Source organism: Armigeres subalbatus, chromosome 3, assembly GCF_024139115.2.
Source record: "Armigeres subalbatus isolate Guangzhou_Male chromosome 3, GZ_Asu_2, whole genome shotgun sequence".
Lineage (NCBI taxonomy): Eukaryota > Metazoa > Arthropoda > Insecta > Diptera > Culicidae > Armigeres > Armigeres subalbatus.
In genome coordinates, this window is record NC_085141.1 from 304,449,071 (window position 1) to 304,467,741 (window position 18,671).

The 18,671-nt window shown below is 39.1% G+C and overlaps 1 protein-coding gene across 16 annotated transcripts in view; it reads left to right on the forward strand.

Moving 5' to 3' along the window:
* The window catches only part of LOC134225065 (formin-J-like), a 455,409-nt gene that overhangs the window by 377,712 nt on the left and 59,026 nt on the right, over positions 1 to 18,671 (forward strand). The window contains exon 2 of one of the 16 annotated variants that reach the window (XM_062704845.1): positions 1,433 to 1,474. The exons of the other annotated variants lie outside the window; for them this stretch is intronic. The gene's annotated coding sequence lies outside the window, so the exon portion shown is untranslated. The remainder of the gene's footprint in view (positions 1 to 1,432; positions 1,475 to 18,671) is intronic. 16 annotated transcript variants of the gene reach the window in all.

The window sequence follows — 18,671 nt, forward strand, 5'->3', positions numbered from 1 at the left end:
GCTTCTTCCCCTACTGCAATTTTTCATTTTCAATAACAAATCTCACGTGATGCTTATCTGTCCCTTTCAAAATCTATATGTAATTCATAATGCCAGTATTTACTCGATTACGTGGCATAATGCTATACAAAATGCATACATTTAGGGTGAAATTGTTGGAAAAGATTCTTGTATGCTCAGAATAGTTTAATTTTCCACGTCTGATTTTTTTACGCGCTGATTAGTTTTCATTATTTTTTTCTGTGTAGGCCACAGAATCTCGTTTATGACCAGTGTGATGCATGCCATGAAGCGTCACTTTTCTGTGTAAGATTTATCAGAAGGAATGAAGAAAATCCATCAGCCGTTTTCGAGTCCTGTGGATACGAACACAGACCATTTCATTTACATTATATTTAAAATAAGACTATCTGGTCCAAATTGATCCGCGAAATAAATTGGCAAGATCACATAACTCGTTAGAGTGAATCCATTTTCAAAGTCTTCCAATCAACTAAGAATTCCTTTCTGTGATTTCATAATTTATAGTTTTCTAATAATTGATTAGCATTAGCATCAGCATTGAGCAGTTCGCACAAATTCGTAGCCAAGACAATTGTAATATTGATTTGGGACTAATCACTATCTCTTAGTTGGAAGCAATGCATTCTCCAATAGTCGAGATCTGCCCTGGCTACGTCCTTGCGAATGCTGAGGAAGGGGAAGGATGGTTAGTTGGACACCTACTTGAGAAAGATGCTGAGAACTCTACGACCTCTCATAGGTGCCACGGGAGGTTTTGGGATTGTGTGGAAGGTTATAACAGTAGGAATCGTTTTGGAAGAGCGTGGAACACAGAAAGAACTAAGATAGAAATACAAAGTAGGAAAAGGACGAGCGTGAAATTGAACCCACGACCTCCTGCTTATAAGGCAGAAGTGGTAGCCACATTATAAAGACCACCGAGCTCGTCTTTATAATTTTTTTATGATTGATAATAAATATTTTCAGCGTGATTTTGATTGGGTTTTCATATTTAAAGTTTTTTAACCTTTGATTCAGAATAAAATAATATTTGGACATTGTGGGAAAATGGAGGACCGTTAAATATTCAGAATTGTTTGAATAATGTTTTTCAGCATTTTGAGTGAAAAAGTGGATCTTCAATTCTTAAACATTGCAAAGGGTTATAAGATCACAATTCCTTCTTCCTTTTACTTCTCTTAATTCTTAATTCCTTTCAAGACAAAAAGAAATTGTGAAAAAATTACTGGGCTTTACCGAACGTTCGGCTGTTTGAAAACCCGGTAAAATTTTACCGACCCCAGTAATCTGAGTTCACTGTTTGAACTTTAACTCGTCAACACTAGAATTATTTTAAACAACTGTCATCTAAAATGATGGTGCATTATTTTCGAATACTAATCTACTTTTTTCCCCTTTATCATTTCAGGTATGTGTCATTTGTTCCATCTGCATTACTAAGTAAACAAAGGTAACTAAATTATTCTACTAAACACTTTGTCTCGTGTTTGTCTGTTTCCTAATGGATGAATGGCTTGGCCGAAATTCATCGAGTATACGAGAAAAACAGCCAAAGTACTGTCCTGCTTGCAACATTTAAATTTATTCGACAAACCAAATGCATAAGAATTACATTTTTTTTTCATAGGAAATTTAAGAAATATCCAATACAAATAATTACAGTGTAAGCCTTGGTGTATAAGCAACGTCTGGGTATATTTACCTCATTTCCTCTATAAGTTTGTCAAAAAAAAATGAAACTTTCCAAGATCATATAAAGCCTAACGTAAACCCGAAAGTTTTTTTTCAATAATGCAAATAAAATTACACAACACATTAACCATAATTATCAATAAATATTTACAATAGATGAACCTACCCAATCTCGCTCGGCTTTTTTGTCAATTTAACTGTCAATCGTTTATTCGATTGTTGCGTCGCACTCTAGATCGATTTCAGCTCGAGCTTGGTGGCTTTCTTCAGCTTCCACGAAAACGCTGTATGTTGACAGTATTCCAACTTTTCTCATCAAATAAAGCAACTATTCGTATATATAAACGCTAAAAATCTTTAAAAAAACACCTAAATAAGCTTAAAAAAGTTAAAAAAAAATTCAAATTTCAATTAAAAAAAAAACAGTTCAAATTTCAAAAATGTTCGAAAATAGCAACTCACTTGAGTCTATGAACATCTGATGATGATTGTAATGATGGTCTTACCACATACCCGACAAAACATGTCTTGAAAGGATTCCGTTCTGAAGCACAAAAGGATTTCCCTCCGAAGCCCAAAGTGATTCGTTCGGAAGCTTAAACCAGCTCTGTTCGGAACCTCAAAAGGATTTTGTTCAGAAGCACAAATTGTTTTGAGAGGCATTTCAGAGAGTTGAAAAGGGTTCCGTTCGAATGTCCAAAAGCATCCCGTCCGGAAGCCCACAAGATTTTCGTTCGATATCCCAAAAGAAACCACCAAGGAGGAGTTTCCGTTCGAAAACCCAACAAAATCCGTTCGTAAGGGGTCGTACACTACTTATGTAAGCACTTATGGGAGGATGGGGGTCTGCCATTTGCTTATAAAAAATGATTTATATGGGAAAAATCTCATATGGGAGGAGGGGGGTTGAAAAACCCAGAAAAATTTCTCACGTAGGGGAGACTGGGTAGACTTGATCCCCTTTTCTGATTTCCGATGTATCACAGCCAAAAATAAATAAACATACGCGATTTCCACACAGACTCTCTAAGAAATATAGTGTTTAACTTTACTGATGTATGTCAATCATTAAATTATTGTTGTTATTGATACACAATCGATTTTTTAGAGTGCTGTCAAATATCGACTTTTAAAATGTTCGGGGGAAATTGATCCCTTTCTAAGAACTTGCTTCGATAAAATTAGAATGGTGCCCTCAGATTTTTTAAATATTTTTCCTTCAAAATACGCGTAATTTTTGAATTGCTGTGCGTATACGTGAACGATTTTTGTTATTGAATTCGACAGCACATGCAATTTTAAAATTTGGGGAGACTTGATCCCCTTTTTATGATATCTACGCAATAAATATTTTTTCCTGACAACCCTTCATCAAATCTGTCAAATCTACAAAAAAATATAAGCCTGAGAATAGATTTATATTTTTTGGAATTTTTTCGCCAAATTTTTGTATGGGTGACTAATGGGGGATCAAGTGTCCCCATATTGAAGCAATAACTTCAAATTAAAATATCCTAAAACTTTGATGGAATGTTAACATTTTCATCAGTACAGATCATTAAGCATATTTATGGCTTTGTGCTGTGAAAAAACGAAAGCATTTGGTCATTGTTATGAAAAGTTGTTCAAATTTTGCAAGGCCAATAAAAAAATCTTTAGGAAGGTCAAAACATACAAACCGCCCTGCAGAATAATTAATTCAAAAAATAGTTCACCACATGAAGGTCATTTGTCTAGAGGATCTATACTAAAAAATACGCTAGAACAAAACTACTTCAGTCCTCGGTAAAACAGGGGGTGATCAAGTCTCCCCGGGGATCAAGTCTACCCACCTTCGAGCATGAGCATGAGCATGAGCATGATTGACCGCCCACGGTTGCTACTCCGTTATTGCCAGGTCAGCTGTAATTACACAGAGAACCAACAGGTGATGTTTGGGGCTAACATAATCTTCAATGTGTAAGAACTGGTGACCCAAATTAAAGCAGCAATACCAGCGCCGGCCGTGTCCGAATGCAGGTCAATTAGGGAATAGGTAGGAAACTGTTGACGTGATACTCGCTTTGATGGAAGCCGACGAGTCATCTGCACTTCCACGAGAAATCACTGGGATGTTGGATATATAGGGAAGGGAATGTGGCAGGGTTCGTTTTGGTAAACGGTATGCCGGGTGTAGCGTGTAGTTTGATCGAGAGTCAAACAAAAACACAATCGGACGCGCACTAATTGATTGACTTACGACCGCACAATGCAGAACAACATATTTTGAAGATCGCGCGATCGTTCTGCGTGCTAAAAGAAAAAACTAAGATTTTACTCGCTAATTGACTCATCCGCACAACGCAGAACATAATATTTCGATGATCGCGCAATCGTTCTGCATACTAGAGGAAACACGATCGGACGCGCACTACACAGAAAAAGTAAAGCACGAAAGTTTCATTTTTTAACTCTCACTTCTCTTATAAATAATATTGAGGAAACACGGAACACGATCGAACGCGCACTCCTGCATGTACTATTCAAATAAAACTTCAAACTGTTGCATTCTCTCGTATGTAATTTTCTTATATGAATCCAATATTTTTCATTCTGAATAGACACTTTTTTGACACATATAACCAACACTTACATGAATTTCAACTATATTAGACTCATTACTCATTCAACTTTTATTTAGTTCACTTCAAATTCATCCACACATTTGATTTAAAGTTCAAAGTTTTTGTTGGAAAAAAATGTCTGTGCATTTTGTATTCTTATTAATTTCAATTGCATTTTTGTATGTGTTATAAAGATTAGTGTAATCAATCTTTTATTAGATAGTCTCATAACAACGCGAAAGAAGAAAATAACGAAACAAAGAGGTATTTATTTTATTTTTACAATTAATTTACCTGTAGATTTACCAATAAACAAACATCAAAAATTATTTGGACAGAAAATTTATTAAGGGCTTTATTGTATATATTCACCTTAACCTCTCCATCGAATATTGGCATCTGAACATGTGTAACGTGTTGAAAGAAGGGTATAGCGCGAGATAATGTTCTGCTTCTTATTGGCATTACATCCCCCACCGGGACACTGCCACCTCGCAATCCAGTACTCATTCAGCACTTCCACAGTTATCAACTGCGAGGTCTCTAAGCCAGACTACCACTCTTACATTCGTATATCATGAGAAAATTCCCAACCCAAAAATTTCATTGACCCACAGCGTGGTCTTGCTTTGCTGTCGGGCATCTCATCGTACGGCTAAGAAGGACTTGATTATGCAACTCATATCAACTATTGTATAAGCTTATCTTACACTTTACTTACACACTCATCCTTTGGATGGGTTGATGTGATGAAAAGCAAACGGATTAGTTTTTCGTACTTGCGATTTCTGACAAGCATATATGATTGGAGAATCTTGCGCCATACTCGACGCTACTCCAGAACATCAAAACAACAACTTAGACGAGATTCCCGAGGTTCCCGATGAAAAAAAAACATTTCGTTAAACCCCGAAACAAGATAATTACGAATGTATAATGGTACAATGATGAAATTATGTTGTACATTTCATAAATTCATCCGATTCTGAGGGTGAATATTAAGTTTTTCTATCTATCGTGCGAAAAATAAGAAACAAGCCCACCCGCTTCTCGTCTTTTCTTCCCGGGTAAAATAATGAAAAGCAAAGAAATGATTTTCAGAAAATGTAGCTATGTAAGTTTGTTTTTGTAAGTTGAACACATAAGTTATGTATGAGAAAAAATAATTTCATTCCCGTCATTAGTATGTATGTTTTCCGTAGCTCAGAGATTAAGCGCGCTTCTATAATGCAAAAATCTTTGGGCTGGGCTCAAATCTCGATCTGTTCGAGGAAAATTTCGGTATTTACTGGGTATATGGATATACATGGCAACCGTACGAAACACGAATGCACAAATGGCCACGTGAATAAGAGATCTCACAACACAAATGATTACTAAACTACAAAATGTCAATATCCCAGTGGTGGAATGCGATGAAAACATGGATAATTGAAATGTGGATTAAATACCTAAAGCGAAAAGTGTCAAACTTCGTTTCGTGCCACACTATTACTCAATATAATGCATTTTTACCATATATGAAAAATTAGAAAGGTCTCACCAAATTACTCGTCTTCCTTCCAACGTAGCTCCTATACATTCCGTTTTCTAAATCCGATATCCATTGGCCATTTCACAAAGTACCACCTCCGATAGTAAAAACTGAAGTCATATTCATCATGGCCAAAACATCACATACATAATAAGGAGATTCACAATAGCAATTTGATTGTTCTAACGCAATACTATTATGAAATATGCATCCACATAATCACCATCTGGGAGTACAAGCCGAAACACCAGCCGAAACCACAAAAGAAAAATCTTGTCACAAAAATGAAAACATCACTTCTCACGATCATGGCCTCCTCCGAACTCCTCAAGTCTACCCACCTTCCCCTAATTAGTGTACCTAAGCCCAAAAGAGTTGACAAACGCGCTTCCGAACGCAGTCGCTTCCAAACATAATTCTTTTGGGCTTTCCAACGAAATTCTTTTTCGTTTCTGATTGAAGTTTCATACATTTTTTGTAACTATTTTGCATAGAGTCGAGCTTAGTGTTATATAACACTCCAACTGCCGATTTAGATATAAAGAATAGTACACACATTACACCCATTGTACATCATGAATGAAGTTTGAGACATTAGTGAAATGTCCCATTCCGATTTTCTGTGGAATGGGAATTCGAAGTTATTTATTGTTGCTGCCGTATGGAAATAGATTATCGAACTAATTCTCCCAAAATTCCCAAGGGTAACTTATTGGATACAATTTATCTGCGAAAAGCAAACAGTACTTACTTATTTCTGTAGGGTTCTAAACAGAGCATGGCTCAGATGAAGCTTGAGACTTTATTCGACCCCTCAACAATGACATAAATTTGAACAACTTCTCATCCCAATGACAACCTGTTAAAAATCACAAATCAGATTACTGTCAGTGCATATTTTTACGTATTTAAATGAATTGGGCTGTCATTTTACGCACCTCGAATGAGCTTCGGCACGCATCTCAAAAACCTGTTTCAATGTAGTAAATAATCAAACGTATTGATTCAATTAACGGTGGTGAAGCCTTTCTCGTGGCAATAGAAAAAGCATACAAGAAAGTCCAATTCAACTCCACCACGGGTGGCGGAGCTCTAAATCTCAAAACTATTGGACGATTTAACTTAAGCGCAAGTTGAAACACGCCGGATTCAACTTTATCAAAAAAATTCTCGTTCATCGTTCATGACGAAGAACGTTAATCTACTAGATTTAACAAAAAATATCGCATGTGTAACAAATTATTTTACCCCGATTAACTTGAAATGCTTTTTAGAACTTTTTTTTATCAAATGGGTGAAACGATGTATGAAAAACTCAAGCGCATTGCTTTAAAATCGCAAACAAATTTGCGGACTTGATGATTGATGATTAATTTTCCCAACACTGATAACATTATTGTTACGCCTCAATCTCAAGTGCGAGAATACGATCAAATTCCCTGTCGAATGCAATTTAGTACGAGCAAATCGATTGCTTTCAAATCGCACGGACATCAGCTCGGACATATGTTTCTAATCAATACTCAGCCTTTCTGTCAACTTTTATAGCGATCTCATAGCCTTTCCGTACGCCTCGGTTTACGAGCAAGGCAACAACAAAAAACAAGTTTCGGACGACTAAACGAATGATTGATCAAACCCATCGTTTGATACGCGAAATGGGACGGTTAACGTCGAATGGTGTGTCCTCGCCGGGCGGTCTTTCAAATGCCACCGTTCATGCCACTGTGGCCAAATTAATCATTTTGCACATTTGATTATTTTTATCGGTAGGCTTCTAACGATGTATTCAACTCAGAGAACAATCACAATCAAAATAGCACTAACTTGGGGTTTGGGCTCAAGGCCTTTCCTCGGGCAACGGACCTGTAGAAGTATAAAAAATACTGTAAACAATCGATTTTAACGTAGGTACACAATTAGCGAATATTAATGCTCCACCTAATAAGCAATTCATTCTATTCTGTATAAAATCTTGGCAAACACAAGTTTTCTAGAATATCATACAAATCATAAAATTAATTTACAGATACAGATGTTTTATAACAAGTGTGCAACATTTTAATATTTGTTTAAAAATCTAGCAATTTTAATTCTTCCAACATTTTTATACAAATTCTAGTTATTCAAGAAACCTCTATTAGCCGTTAGTACTCGCATCGCACAATTTAAAAACACACAACGTCAATGCTGCTGCCCCGGAGTGCTATCTCACTGCCACACAGTTTCAATGTTCTTGTCAAGAACTTGATGTGTTGATGAAAAGCTACTTACTACGCCTTAATTCCAGGTAGCGCTTGAAGCAAAATATTTCAGTGCGTTTCCTGTGCAAATCCACATGTGTAATCATTTGCTGTCGAAAACGACTAATAATATAGTAATGACGCCATATGTTATCGCTAAACAAAGCAGAAAAAAAAACAAATTGAATGAGCTTTGAGCTTCCCATCGCAGAATCAAATCATCAGCGCTAGCAGCACATGGCGTTGACTGACCAACTCGTTGGTGACAGTGCGTTTCTGTGTGTGACGACGACGACGACGACGACGACGATGGCGAAGCCACGCAAAAACCGGCACCTCATCCTACTCTGATCTTGGGTAGTTGGCACAGGCAGAGTTAAGCTGGGGCACGATGGGGCACGTGACCCACCAAATTGAATATTTTCCTGAAATTTTATTTTATCCGCTAAAATTGTTCTAAAAAAAATATTTTCCTAGAAATTTGATTAGTTCTGGGGAAACTTCAGAAGAAAGTTATTTTAGAAAGAATTTTTTGAGAAGTCTGGCATTTTAGAATTCTAAAAGGTTTTTCTCCGATAATTTTATTGAAAATTCTATCATAAATTCCTATAAGAATTCCTTCGGGTATACCTTTAGCAATTCCTTCGCAAATTCTTTTGCAAAATCTATCCGAAAATCTTTCAGGTTTTACTTTGGAAGTTTCTTCGAAATATCATTCAGAAATTTCTCCAGGAATTTCTTCGAAAATATTTTCTGAAAATCCTTTAGAAATTCTTTCCACTTCAGGAATTTCCTCAAGAGATAATTTAGAATATAACGCCATTTATTCCTTTTGACATTCCTCCTGGGACTGTAAAACAAATCTGAAAATTCTCTGGAAAGGCAAACTCATTCATAAGTTCCGTCAGATCTTCCTTTTCCTTTTAGGAAAACCATACAAAATTCCTGCAGGAATTTTTCCGGAAATTTTGTTTAGGAAAATTTGTTAAAGAATAAAATAGGAAATCCTGAAGGATTTTTTTGGAATGGTTTGTAACGGAAATATCAAGGAAATTTTCAGATGAAATTTTCGAAGTAGCTCTTGAAGTAATTTCCGAAAGATTCCTACAGAATTTCTGAATGTAGGGGAACTACTCCTGGATTTTATCTCATGGCTACGAAGTTCATCCCATCAAAAACAAAGCAATGGAAAGGTATTTGATTTATTTCTTATTTTAATGATCTTTTTCAGCAGTGGGCACGCATGTTGACAAAAAGAAGCGACAAAATTGGTGTCGTATTTTTTTTGTTTCTGCGATGAGATGAATATATGTTCAATGAGAAGGAGATCGGGGCAGTTTCCCTATATCAGAAGAAATCCCTAAGTGAAATTTCGTAGAAACTCGAAGTCTTTTTCTCTAGAGTTTCGGAAGAGATTTCTTGAGGAATATTACTGGAAAAAATGTTTCAGAATATCCTGAAATAATTGCTTATGCAATTCCTTTGAAAAAAATGGTGGTTTTCCTAATTCAATTTCAGCAGAAATCCCTAATGCGGTTTTCAAAGGAATTTATAAAGAAATTCATAAAAAAGCTCCTTAATGATTTTTTTCCTGAAACAATTTCCCTGTTATTCTTAAAGAAATTTCTAGAAGGTTTTTTTCCGTAGGAATTTAAGAATAATAATAATGGATCTCAGTAAAGAATTCCTAAAGGAATTTACGAAAGATTTTTTAATGGATTGCCAAAGAAATATAATAATTTGTGAAGAAATTCTCAAAGGAATCCCTAGAAGAAATTCCGAAGGAAATAACTGTAACTCCGAAAGTAAATTGAAAGATTACTTTTGAAATTCCCCGCAAATTCAAGGAAGGAATACTGAGAAAATTTCGAAAGTCGTTCGGTAATTCCTTTAAGAATTCTATTAGAAATTTCTTCAGAAAACTGTTTAGGAATTTCTTCAGAAATTCCTTTAGAAAATCCTTCGGAAGTTCCTTTAGGAGTACCTACGGAAATTGTTTTAGGAATACGTTTGAAAATTACTTTAGGAGAAATCCTTCCGAAGTTTCTTTAGGAATGCCTTTGGAAATTCTTTCAGGAATTTCTTCGGATGTCCAGGAATTCTTATAGGAATTCCTACACACTTAGTTTTTTTACCGGGATCTCAGCAAAATATTGAACTTTTACCTAGATTCGCACAGCCGTGCCCCAGAAAACATGTCTTTTGCCGAGATTTCTGTCAAAATTGCTGAAAATCAGCAAATATTTCGCCGAAAATCAGCTAACAAACGTCATTTTTGCTAAAATATCAATTTTTATTTTGATGGCGCACAGCTGTGCGTATTTTTGCCGAGCTGCAGAAATAAAAACTTAAGTGTGTAAGGTCATTCCTCCAGATGTTTTAGAAACTCTTCTAAAAATTCCTTTTTACCTTCGGAGATTCATTTGAATTTTTTTCGGAATATCCTTCGGGAATCTCCTGGAAAACCTTTGGAAATTTTGTTAGGAATGCTTTGGAAATTATTTTGGGAATTCCTTCGAGAAACAAAGTTTTTCCTTCTTTAGAAGTTCCCTACAAAGTTACGACAGAAAATCCTTTTGAATTTCCCTTTGAAACTCGTACGAAAACTTCTTTAGGATTTCCTATTTCATTCTTCAATAATTTTCCGAAAGAATTCTTCTAACAAAATCTCAGAAATAACTCCTGCAGGAATTCTGAAAGAAATATGACATTGTTTTACCAGAAGGAATTTCTGGAGAAATTTATAAAGGAGGGAGGATTTACTAAAAAATCTCTGGAGGAATACTGGGGAAATTTTACAAATTAGGAGGATTTTATGGAGAAATTTTGGAAGAAATTCCTGCAGGAATTGCCAAATGTACTTCAGGAGGAATTTCCGAATGAATCATTGGAGGAATTTCCGAAGAGTAACTAGAATAGATTTTCGTAAAATGTTTTCCTTTCGAATTTCTGAAGGAATAATTCCACAAAGAACTATTAAGGGAATCCACGAAAGAATTTCCAATGGAATTTTCAAACTAATACTAATGGAATTTACAACTCCTGCAAGAATTCCATCAGGGACATCTAAAGGAATTCTTTCGGAAATGCGAGAATCCGGACAGTAGTAAAACAAAACTCTGTTTTAAATATGGAATTAATACCACAGAGAACAGACTTGGAGGCTCGAACAAAATTTCCTGCAAAACATGTGTAAACAAACACACCGAACCTCAACGCCATCGACGTCGACATTGCAACTCACAATCACATTTCGACAACACGATGGCGCTGGTTTGCTCTTGCATGCATAACGACACTAGCGCACAGTGGCATTTTTTGATGACGCTAGCGCTGATTATGCACGGGATACCGACGACATTCCAAAGTAATTTCAAAATGAACAGTAAAAAGTTATCACAACATGGCAAGTGGAGCTTCAACGTCTGTTCTCTGTGTTAATACTTCATGCCAAAAATATTTTAAAAAAATCTCAAAATATCGGGATTGCAGTCGATCCATCATCATACTTCTTCGGATATTTTCAAGAATTTCTTAGAAGTAGCTTCGGAAATTTCTGCAGAAATCTCTTAGAGTATTCATCCAGGTGATATATCATGAATTCACCCAAAAGTTAGTTCGGAAAATCATCTAGATGTTTTTCCGTAAAAGAGACCCCCAGGAAATAATTCGATTAGTCATCCAGAAGTAATCCATCGGAGATCCCTCCCAATGATTCATTACTAAATTCCTCAAGGATTTTTTTCAAAAATTCTTCTACAAATACCTTTAAATATTCTTATAGGAAAATTCTTATGGAAAAATGAAAAATTCCTTAAAGAACAATCGGATCTTGAGACTTCTACCGAAATTTCTCAAGAAATTCCTTCGAAAATTGCTTAACGAATTTTTGTTTTAAGAATTTTGTTGGAAACTCTTTTCGAAACTTGGTCGGAGAATTCCTTCGTATTTTTTTGACGTAAACTACGTCTAAGGGGAAGACTCGGATACAGGGGGTAAAACGAAAATTTCCAAATTCGAGACCATCACGAAATCAGAATAGATTTCAAACGCTAATAGCGTCTTCATCTTTCGATGGATTTTCGACTATTTTTCACATCCATCGATACTACTGATTATCAACGCCAAACTATTGAAAATGTTATTTATTTCCAAACCCGGCAAAATAATTCAGAAATAATCAATCCCGTTCATGCATCCCCAAGACGGACATCAGATTGGCATCATGATTCTGCAAATGTCAAGTTGGATGAAAAATGCAAATTAGCGGGAAATTGCGGAGGGAATTTCCTTTAAATGAGAAGCCATTTCCCTATTCCGGCCTCTTTGTAAATCAGCCCAAGTAACATTTCAAGTTTTATTCCGCTCTAGAAATGGTTTTCAAGATCGAATTACAAGAACTGACAATAAAACCCATTACTACAGGATTACCTTCTGATGACCACTATAAGAGTAAGATATGTCCAAATGGCCCTCTCTAGATTACCACTATAAACCTCTTATAAGAGTATATAAAAATCCGTTTAAAGCCGCACAGAAAAAAGGGAATGAAAAAAGAGAAACAAAACCTTGCAAAAAAATAATAACAAACTAAAGTGTTGATGAAAATTATGATGAGGGTGAATACAAAATAATACTTTTTCAAGTTGTTTTTTCAATATACTTTCATGGAAATGAGCTGCGCACTCGATTTCATAGTGAAAGCTAGTGCAAAAATGAGATTAAGCACTCCGCGCCCGCAAAATAATATAGTTTTGGGCAATAAATTTAAAATTATTATAACATCAATAACGTAAATCTTCACTAAATGTATTGATATTACACCCAAATATGTTTGTTTTTTATAGCTTTTACCAAAAACGTGTCATTTGCGGCGAAAACACCGTCTAATCATAAATTCCAGTGATAAATTTCACTGACTTGAAGATGGTTCTCCATTTCCAATATGGCCATCATAGATTTCGATCAGAAAAATGTTGCTCTTATTGAACACCGTTATAAACCCTTTGCAATGTAAATATTCTTATTGAGGTTATTCATTTGACCACATTATGACCAAAAATTATGGCCTCGATCAAGCTTTGAAAGTTGGACTTATTACACTCTTCGTTTCAACCATATAGTTGCTAACAAGACCAATCGGCATTTGACGTTTGAAGCTTTTCAAGCAGATTTATTAGAGGTTTATTGATAGCAATAAGATCGCCAATAAATCTGAGCAACTAGCCATGGTGACTGCTGTCATAAATCCGCTATAAGAATGAAATAAATCCAACAAGCATGAAAATTGTTACTTGGGAGGCGTCCGTGTGCTAAGACGTGTTTAGTGAAGTCAAGTTGTGACAAGTGAATGAGAAGACCCCCCCCCCCCCCCCTATCCCCATCTTGAGATTTGGGGAAGACGTGTTCAGGACCTCTACTTCCTATTATTTTGTTCCGTCTAGCACACGGTTCGGTCCGAGAAGCCCACAGGATTTCGGGCCTAAACAGTTAAGGATTGCGTCGTCCATAGTCGGACGAATCCTCAGGAGTTTCCTTAATCGTCAAGGAGGATTTCTCCTCTCAGCTGTCCAAGGTGGCGAAGCCACGGCCGGCTGATTGTGTCAAAGAGGGAAGACGCCTGCAACGTACCCACCAGCAACGCCCGCTTGCCCCGTCGTTATTCCTGCGAAATTTCTGGCCGCACAGCTGGACAGGAGTCGCTGTGCCAACTATTCCGGCCCCATCAACCAACAGCAGCGGCATGTACCGGTACCAACAAGATAATTAGGTAATACTTAACTAATAAAGTACAACAAATTTATTACACAGAACAACACGTCACAAATAGGAATAATAAATGATATACAAGAAAAGTGAAAGTTCCCGGTGTTAGTTTTTGTTTACCGCGAAAAACCCTTGATTACCCAGTAGTTAGCCGATCCTGGGATTGCCGGAGAGTCTGTTGTGTACTGGTCTGGCTCGTTACTGATATATTGCCGAAGTAGTTTCAAGTGTTCCAATCAGCGTCTTCAGCGGATCTGGCAATCAACGGCGTCCGTAGCGCCGAATTATCGGATGGCAGTCGCGCAGTTCAGTGGTTGCTGTTAGTGAGGCACATGAGGGGAAATAAATCGGTTCTTTTCAGCACCACCATTATGTTTGGGTAGAAACACATAACATATAGGCATCTTTGTCGTGGAATGTGGTCCTTCTATGATTTTGAAACGCTTGCGAACCTAGCGGTGGAAGTCAAGCTTTACTGAATAACACACGCATAAGACAGAGCAGCATCGCATGCTTCGCAGTCTTTTTCTTTCACCTTGGACACTACCTTGGAGCCTGCTTTGAAAATTACAGTTTGTTCTATGATGCCTATCTGTTTTGTGGTAGAAGGTTAGGTTGAAATATGTTTTCTAAAGTGCAACCGCAGGAACTGGAAAATGTTTCAGTGAAATTTTCTAGCGTGATTCTGAGTTCGGTTATATGATGATAGTGAAGGATAAAGTTGATATTAGACGAACTTTTTTCATAGAACAAAGCATAATTGTTTGGAATCGGTAGCGGAACCAAAGCATTAGTGCCGGTCCAAACATCGGCTGTCGGCTATGATTGCTACAGCAATTTATTCACTAATGTGGCGTTTGCAACGATTTGGATGTTGTCGGCACAAAATGAAATTTTCCCGCGAGACTCTAACTTTGGTTTTTTTTTCTGTTGGTGATGAAAAATGAAATCAGTTTCGAGATGAACTTTATTCTAAGTGCAAAACATAATGGCTTGGCAACGGCACAAACTTACCGTCGGTAGTAGAATTCCAAGCACGTGTCGGAAGGAGACGATGCAAGGAATTTATTCGCATTATGACAAGAAAATTCTATGGCGTCAGTTTCAGTGGTTGCCACAATTTTTTTTTTTCACTATGCCGATTTGCCTTTCGTCGGTGGGAAGTGAAGTTTTCATTTTGACTTTGGTTTTGTTGCTATGAGGTATTACAAATACACATGATTGAATATAAATCGGTTCATTAGGAAATCACCATTTGTTGTAAAGGAAGGTGATCCGAAATGAATTCTCTTTACAACCTCTTGACGACGGCAGACAATTCAGTTGCAAAGATGCCGTCGGTAGCGGAATCGTAAGCGCACTTCGGATGAAGACGAATGAACTTTTGATTGGCATGGATGGAAGGCGTTTCAGCGGTGAATTATCGCTTCGGCTGTCGTCGCGAAAAATGGAATTTTCTCGCAAGATTCTGATTATGGTTGACGTTGCAGCAATTCGCCGACGACTGCCGCCGATGCCGATAATGGGATCGCTCTCCGCGACATCTCGAACACAATGGCTCGCGCGCGCACCGGAAAGCACATTTCTTGTAATCAATGAAGTAAGCCGAATAGTCCCGCCTCTTTGTTATCGGTGTGAGTGCATTATTTGCAACCTTAACACTCTTCAGAGGGGCGTGGCTACAGGTTTTACTTTATTGATTACATGAAAGCTGCTTTCCCACGCGCGCGAGCCATTTCATTCGAGATATCGCGGATAGCGTAGAGCGGTCCTAGCATCGGCATCGGTGTGCGTTATTTGGTCGAGATTTCGTGAAAAGAGGCCCCAGCGGTTAGCCAGCAGCATCAGTGGTGGTCGTCGGCGTTCTTGCTGCAAGAAAATCGTTACCAACGATGGCGTGATTGGCGCTCCCAACGAAAAGGTTGCGGCACAGAATTGAACATGATGGAAATCGACTTGTGGTTGAGCTAGTGATTGAAAAGCCGCATGATCGAAGATAGGACGGTCCTTTTAACCGTTCAGCAAGCACGCGGTCCCACAAAATACAACAGCGCGCGTGCTCGAGTGTTCAGGGCAATAATTTTACATGAGTGTAAAAGTGGGTTTGACTGAGAGTAAATTCGTTTGAAAATTCAAAATTTTCGATGGGACGCAACGATGACATCTGTTCTTTTGTAGGAAATCATTCAGTTGTCATTGTCAGCAACAAGTAAAATTTTCTCGTAAGCTTCTGGCAACCGTTTACGTTACAAATAACATAATTTTGTACAAAGTACGAAACACAACCCAAAATTCAATCATAAAAATAGCGTCTGTAACATCTCAGTCGTACAAATAGCATCTCAAAAGTACAAAACATAATCGCATGGCGAAGGCAGAAGTTAAACTAGTGGAAATTTCAATTCTTTCCAAACCCAGTAAAAAATTAAGAACCAATCAATACAATCCTGCGTTCTCAACACGAATATCAGTTTTATGTAAGTTATGGTCCTTTTCGGCCATCGCTTTATTTCTGTACCATAAAAAGGCTCGTGTCTTAGGTGCACTCGTCATTTTCCTTCGAGTATTCTCGGAGTGCGGGCACGACGCCCCATTTGCAGCCTTGATCCAACATCGGAGGCGATTGTCGGGCGGAGAGTGAACCATGGCGTTGGGTAGCGATCCCAGCGACAACGGCTGGCCACAGCGATAGCATTGGCGGCGATCAACGATGGTAGAGCGACGGTCGGGACGGCAGCGTCACTGGAGTGAATTTTTCGTCCAGTTGCGGTCCAAGCGACAACGGCTGCCGCAGTTTTATTTATTTTATTACCAGTCTAAGGCCGGAGTCTTCTCTATTCAGCTCGATCCATGGCTACACTTCGCCAACCACACAGTCTGCGGAGGGTCCGCAAATCGTCCTCCACTTGATCGATCCACCTTGCCCTTGTCTTCTTGTTCCCGTCGGGTCGTTGTCGAGAACCATTTTCACCGGATTACTGTCCGACATTCTGGCTACGTGCCCGGCCCACCGCATTATTATTATTTATTCAGACTAAGGCCGAAGTGGCCTTTGCGGTATATAAGAGTCTTCTCCATTCGGCTCGGTCCATGGCTACACGTCGCCAACCACGCAGTCTACGGAGGGTCCGCAAGTCATCTTCCACCTGATCGATCCACCTTGCCCGCTGCGCACCTCGCCTTCTTGTGCCCGTCGGATCGTTGTCGAGAACCATTTTCACCGGGTTACTGTCCGACATTCTGGCTACGTGCCCGGCCCATCGCAGTCGTCCGATTTTCGCGGTGTGAACGATGGATGGTTCTCCTAACAGCTGATGCAATTCGTGGTTCATTCGCCTCCTCCACGTACCGTCCGCCATCTGCGCCCCACCATAGATGGTACGCAGCACTTTCCTTTCGAAAACTCCGAGTGCGCGTTGGTCCTCCACGAGCATCGTCCAGGTCTCGTGTCCGTAGAGGACTACCGGTCTAATGAGCGTTTTGTAGATTGTCAGTTTGGTACGGCGGCGAACTCTATTCGATCGGAGCGTCTTGCGGAGTCCAAAGTACGTACGATTTCCAGCCACTATGCGTCTCCGAATTTCTCTGCTGGTGTCATTTTCGGCAGTCACCAGTGAGCCCAAGTACACAAATTCTTCTACCACCTCGATTTCGTCACCACCGGTGCAAACTCGCGGTGGGTGGCTCACATTGTTTCTCTTGAACCTCTTCCTATCATGTACTTCGTCTTCGACGTGTTGATGACTAGTCCGATCCGCTTAGCTTCCCTCTTCAGTCTGATGTAGGCTTCCTCCATCTTCTCAAAGTTACGTGCCATAATATCTATGTCGTCGGCGAAACCAAATAGCTGGACGGACTTATTGAAAATTGTACCACTCGTGTTAATCCCTGCTCTTCGTATTACCCCTTCCAAAGCGATGTTGAATAGCAAACACGAAAGACCATCACCTTGCCGTAACCCTCTGCGGGTTTCGAAGGGACTCGAGAATGCCCCTGAAACTCGAACTACGCACATCACCCGATCCATCGTCGCTTTGATCAACCGTGTCAGTTTATCCGGAAAACCGTGTTCGTGCATTAGCTGCCATAGCTGGTCCCGATCGATTGTATCATATGCGGCTTTGAAGTCGATGAATAGATGATGTGTGGGCACGTTGTATTCGCGGCATTTCTGCAGTACTTGGCGAATGGCGAACACCTGGTCCGTGGTGGAGCGTTCGCCCATAAAACCCGCCTGGTACTGCCCCACGAACTCTCTTGCAATTGGTGTTAGTCGGCGGCATAAAATTTGGGAGAGTACCTTGTAGGCGGCATTCAGCAATGTGATTGCGTGGTAGTTGCTACAATCAAGCTTATCGCCCTTTTTGTAGATAGGACACACGACACCTTCCATCCACTCCTGCGACAGAACCTCATTCTCCCAAACCTTGGTAATCACCCAGTGCAGCGCTCTAGCCAGTGCCTTACCACCGTGTTTAAACAGCTCTCCTGGTAGTTGGTCAACTCCAGGGGCTTTGTTGTTTTTCAGCCGGCCGATCTCCTGGATTTCCTGGAGATTCGGAGCCGGAAGTCGCATGTTCTGCGCGCGTGCTCCTAGGTTCATCTCCATACCGCCACCGTTGTCTGCCATATCGCCATTCAGGTGCTCTTCGTAGTGCTGCCGCCACCTTTGGATCACCTCAGGCTCGTTTGTAAGAAGGTTCCCGTTTATGTCCTTACACATATCGGACTGTGGCACGTGGCCCTTACGTGAACGGTTCAACTTCTCATAGAACTTTCGTGCGTTATTAGCGCGGTACAGTTCCTCCA